This window comes from Cebus imitator, unplaced genomic scaffold (genome assembly GCF_001604975.1).
Source record: "Cebus imitator isolate Cc_AM_T3 unplaced genomic scaffold, Cebus_imitator-1.0 Scaffold149, whole genome shotgun sequence".
Taxonomy (NCBI): domain Eukaryota; kingdom Metazoa; phylum Chordata; class Mammalia; order Primates; family Cebidae; genus Cebus; species Cebus imitator.
The window spans coordinates 496957-502655 of record NW_016107464.1 but is presented as its reverse complement, the minus strand read 5'-3'; the positions used below and the strand labels follow the sequence as shown (position 1 = coordinate 502655).

General features: G+C 42.2%; 1 protein-coding gene and 1 non-coding gene across 3 annotated transcripts in view; one reads left to right on the top strand and one right to left on the bottom strand.

Annotated features, from left to right (window-relative positions):
* Positions 1 to 5699, top strand: part of DCAF12 (DDB1 and CUL4 associated factor 12) — a 49368-nt gene that overhangs the window by 14862 nt on the left and 28807 nt on the right. The window lies entirely within an intron of this gene.
* Positions 608 to 749, bottom strand: LOC119473341. Its single transcript, XR_005202551.1, has one exon. It is a non-coding gene; the product is annotated as a U4 spliceosomal RNA (small nuclear RNA).

The following is a 5699-nucleotide window of genomic DNA, read 5'->3' as shown; positions in this document are numbered from 1 at the left end:
TGAGGTCAGGAGTTCGAGACCATCCTGGCCAACATGGTGAAACTCCGCCTCTACTAAAAATTCAAAAATTAGCTGGGTATAGTGGCATGTGCTTATAGTCCCAGCTCCTTGGGAGACGAGGCAGGACAATCACATGAACCCAGGAGGCTGAGGTTACGGTGAGCCAAGATCACGCCACTGCTGTACTCCAGCCTGGGTGACAGAGTCTCAAAAAATAATAAAAAAGAAATCAATTTCCATTGACTTATTTTATATAATCTCCTCATATACCAGGTATTTCTTCCATAGGAAGAAATAAAGTCTTATGAAATCAGACTATTGGACCAATCCTTTTATTTCTCCTTTTTTTTTTTTTTTCAGACTGGTACCATTTGGAAATAGGTGATAGGATTTGTAAGCACATAAAAGCAATACTAAATAGGGTTCTGATTTTACAGCCTAAGAATTTCTTTTTAACAAATGTTTGTTTAGATAATGCTTAAAGTAGCTAAACCTCTGTTGTATGTTGTCAAAGTTTATCTGGTGACTTTGGTGGGTACTAGGTAAAATCAAGGTGTCTTGCCAAAGCTGGCTCTTAGGATTTAGTCCTTTTTTTTTTTTAATTCAGTCTCCATAGAGACTGTCAAAAATTGCCAATGCCAACTAAATTCTGCAAGTTGTCACAGCGGAGTATTGGGAAAAGTTTTCAATTAGCAATAATTGTGCTCGGGTAGACCTCGTTGGCTATGATACTGCCATTGCGCAAAGCTAGGACTTAGTCCTTTTTGACAGATCTCCAAAATCAAGAATTAGAAATCAGTTTATAGCTAGATATAACGCTTATAAGAATTATGTCACTTAAATCCAAAATAATTATAAATTCTAATGTGGTCCTCCTTCCACAAAGTCACGATTCCGTGGCGAAACATCAGAATTCGAGACCTATTTATTATGAAGTACCATTACTGATCTTAGCTAGCCAGTGCTATAGTGCCTCTTTTGTAGGAGCAGTTTAGATTCACAGCTGAGTGTAAAAGATCTTGGCATAGCACAGACACGTGGATTTATTTATTTATTTATTTATTTATTTGAGACAGAGTCGTACTCTGTCGCCCAGGCTGGAATGTGATGGCGTGATCTTGTCTTACTACAACCTCTGCCTCCCTAGTTCAGGTAATTCTCCTGCCTCAGCCTCCCAAGTAGCTGGGACTACAGGCACATGCCACCATGCCTAGCTAATTTGTGTATTTCTAATGGAGACAGGGTTTCATTCACCGTGTTGACCAGGCTGGTCTTGAATTCCTGACCTTAAGTGATCTGCCTGCCTTGACTGCCAAAAGTGCTGCAATTACAGACATGAGTCACTGTCCCCAGCCAGATTTATTTATTTATTTATTTATTTATGAGACAGAGTCTTAACTGTCAACCAGGCTGGAGTGCAGTGGTGTGGGAGTCTAACTGTCAGCCAGGCTGGAGTGTAGGTGGAACTCAGCAGCTTCTGCCTCCTGGGTTCAAGCGATTCTCCTGCCTCAGCCTCCCAAGTAACTGGGATTAAAGTCGCCTGCCACCACGCCGGACTAATTTTTATATTTTTAGTAGAGACAAGAGTTTCATCATGTTTACCAGGCTGGTCTCGAACATCTGACCTCAGGTGATCCCCCTGCCTCAGCCTCCCAATGTGCTAGGATTACAGGCATGAGCCATCACACCCCACCCTGAATTTATTTATTTATTTATTTCCCTCCTTACGCCCCAGAACTGAGAGGAGGCCCCTGGAGTTAGATAAAAGAATGTTTATTGCCATATGTTTTGTACTACTAAAAATTTGGATATGGCGTAAATGTTTGGTAATAGGGAATTCATTCAATAAATGTTAGTATATTCGTGTAGTGACCTACCTTATTGCCATTAAAGGTATGTAGTAGCCAGGCATGGTGGCTCATGTCTGCAATCCCAGTGCTTTGGGAGGCTAAGGCGAGAGGATCACCTAAGCCCAGGAGGGTTTGAGTCCAGCCTGGGCAACATAGTGGGACCCTGTCTATATAATTTAAAAAAAAAAAAAGATGTACAGTTCAAACTGTTCACCCATCACTATTTCCTTAGCATAAATTCCTACAATTGGTTTTACAAGCTATACATATTTTTTGTGTATATTTTGAGACGGAGTCTTGCTCTTGTTGCCAAGCTGGAGTGCAGTGGCACAATCTTGGCTCACTGTAGCCCCCATCTCCCGGATTCAAGCGATTTTCCTGCCTTAGCCTCCTGAGTAGCTGGAATTACAGGAGCACGTCACTACGCCCAGCTAATTTTTGTGTTTTTAGTAGAGACGGGATTTCACCATGTTGGCCAGGATGGTCTCGATCTCGTGACCTCGTGATCTGCCCGCTTTGAGTATTGAGATTACAGGTGTGAGCCATCGTGCCCAGGTGCTATACATATTTTTAATGTTTGATACATGTTTTCTGTCCATTTTCTGTTGTGTTTCTTAGTCTTGGCTCTCTCCTTTGCTCTTCCCCACTTTCTCAGATTGGGACAGTGAATGGATTCTTCTGCTTTGATTTCACTTGTCTTTCCTTTCCCCACCTCTCCACAGACTTAGGTTGCTAACCTGTCTTTTACTGACTGCAGTGTAGTATATCTTGTTATCTGTGTGACCTGTGTAGAATTGCTTTCTTTTCTCCAGTCTGAAACACCCTTGAATTTTAGAAACATTGTAAAGTTCCGCCCTCTTCTTTTTTTGTTTTTGTGTTTTTTGTTTTTAGACACAAGGTTCTGTCACCCAGGCTGGAGGGCAGTGGCACAATTATAGCTCACTGTAGCCTTAACCTCCTGGGCCAAGGGATCCTCCTGCCTCAGTCTTCCAAGTAGCTGGGACTGTAGGCTCATGCCACCACATAACTCCTTTTTTTGAGACGGAGTCTCACTGTCCAGGCTGGAGTGCAGTGGCGCAATCTCAGCTCACTGCAATCTCCACCTCTTGGGTTCAAGCGATTCTTTTGCTTCAGCCTCTTGAGTAGCTGGAATTACAGGCATGTGCCACCATGCCCGGCTAATTTTTGTATTTTTAGTAGAGACTGGGTTTCACCATGTTGGCCAGGATGGTCTCAATCTCTTGACCTCGTGATCCGCCTGCCTTGGCCTTCCAAAGTGCTGGGATTACAGGAGTGAGCCACTGCGCCTGGCCGACTCTTTTTTTTAAGCTACCTTTGTCTTTGTGTACTCTCATTTACATTTGTCTAGATACCCATGAATGCATGCATAGATAGACTCACTAGTCTTACATGTCTCTTTTCCCCCTCTGTCCTAGAATGTAAACTGCAGGGAGTCTGAGTCTCGAGCTTACCTTGCTGTGCTTCTAGTTTCTGGCAGGAATCCCAGTAGGTTAATGTGGAGCAGCCTTATTCTGGGAAATGTTACTGGAGCTGCATGAAGCCTTGGCCCCTTGTCAAAGAGCTTGGGAAGAGATTCTGTGGCAGCTCATCCATATCCCTGTTCCTTCCCATGAGGAATCTCTATCCTTCAAGTTGTTCGTTGTCATTCCTCTGCAAGAATGAGAGTGAGGTTAGGGGTAAACTCTTAGTTTCCTGAGCCTTCTACAGACCCAACAGGTCTCGGTGTTTTTTTCAACTGAGGTCTCCCTTTATATCAAGTGGTTTTCATCCAGTGTAGTAACCTGTTTTACACCCTGTAAAACTAAAGAAGCAGCAGAATAATGCAGTATTATTAGCTCTCATTTTTGTTTTGCTTTGTTTTTTTTAGAGACGGGGTTTCACTGTGTTGGCCAGGATGGTCTTGATCTCTTGACCTCGTGATCCACCTGCCTTGGCCTCCCAAAGTGCTGGGATTACAGGCGTGAGCCACCGTGCCCGGCATAGTTATCATTTGTTAAAGTACCTATTCTGTGCCAAGCCCTGTGCTAGACACTTGCATTTTATTAGATCTCTTAGCAACCCTATGGGATAGATTATATTATCCACATTATACAGATAAGAAGCAAGATTCAGAAAGATTAAATGACTTGCCCAGGATCACACGGTGAGTAGATAACCAATCTGGAATTTAAACCTAAACTTTCAACTCCAAAACTGAAGGAGTTTGACTTAGGACTTTCATGGATATGAAGAGATGAAATCTTTTTTCTCATCTATTCTGGATGGCAAAAATGGAGCCCTGTCTTAAGGCAAAGAAAGGACTAAAATAATTCTTTATTTTTAAATTTTATTATTTTTTTATTTAAATTTTTAATGCAAATAATTAAAGAGGACTAAAATAATTCTTAAAGTTTTAGCCAGCCCTCAGATTCCATAGGAGAAACTCAGATCTTTCCAGATTGCAGGTCACAGGTTACACTTGAGTCTCCACCCACCCCAACATGGTGTTTTGCTCTTGTTGCCCAGGCTGGAGTGCAGTGGCTTAAGCGCACGTCACTGCAACTTCCACCTCCTAGGTTCAAGTGATTCTCCTGCCTCAACCTCCTGAGTAGTTGGGATTACAGGCATGCGCCATCACACCCGGCTCATTTTGTATTTTTTATTTTATTTTATTTTTTAGGAAGACCTTACCCGAATATTTTGTGTTTTTAATAGAGATGGGGTTTGTCCATGTTGGTCAGGCTGGTCTTGAACTCATGACCTCAGGTGAACCACCTGCCTTGGCCTCCCAAAGTCCTGGGATTATAGGTGTGAGCCACCACACCCAGCCAAACACTTGAGTCTTATCCCACTCACTGCCCTCTGCATTACAGAGCAGAGTCTCTCTACATCAGCACTCAAACTGTGCCTAGGGATTTTGGAAAACTAGATTTTGGTTTAGTAAGTCTGGGATAGGCCTGAGATTCTGCTTTGTGTTCCTTTGAGTATCAAGGGTCTAGATCAATGGCTGTTAAACTTGGGAAATCATCTCATTCACACGGAGATCCTTGAAAAAAATTCAGTTTTGGTAGCTGCAAACTTAGAATTTCTTTTTTTTTCTTTCTTTTTTCTTTTTTTTCTTTGAGACGGGTCTCTCTCGGTTGCTCAGGCTGGAGCGCAGTGGTTCGACCACAGCTCACTGCGACCTTGACCTCTGGGTCTCAAGTGATCGTCCCACCTCAGCCTTCTGGGTAGCTGGGACTATAGGCATGTGCCACCATGATAACTTTTTGTATTTTTTGTAGAGATACAGTCTCATTGTGTTGCCCAGGCTGGTCTTGAACTCCTTGCCTCAAGTGATCCTCCTTCCTCAGCCTACCAGCGTCCTGGGATTATAGGCATGAGCCACAATGCTCAGCCTAGAATTTCTTTTTCTTTCTTTTAATTTTTTTTTTTAACTGACAGATAATTCTTATACATGTTTATGGGGTACAATGTGATATTTCAATATATATACACGTTATGTAATGATCAAATCACGAATGTTAGCATATTCATCACCTCAAACAATTGTTACTTCTTTTTGGTGAGAATATTCAAAATCCTCTAGCTATTTTGAAGTATACAATAAAATTGTTGTCTGTAGTCACCCTACTATACAATAGAACAGCAGAACTTATTCCTCCTAACTGTAGCTTTGTACCCATTGACCAACCTCTCTACTCTCACCTGCCCCAATCTCCCTAGCCTCTGATAATTACTATTCTAATCTCTACTATGAGATCAACTTTTTTTTTTCTTTTCTTTGAGATGGAGTCTCACTCTTGTCACCAGGGCTGGAGTGCAGTGGCACAATCTTGGCTCACTGTA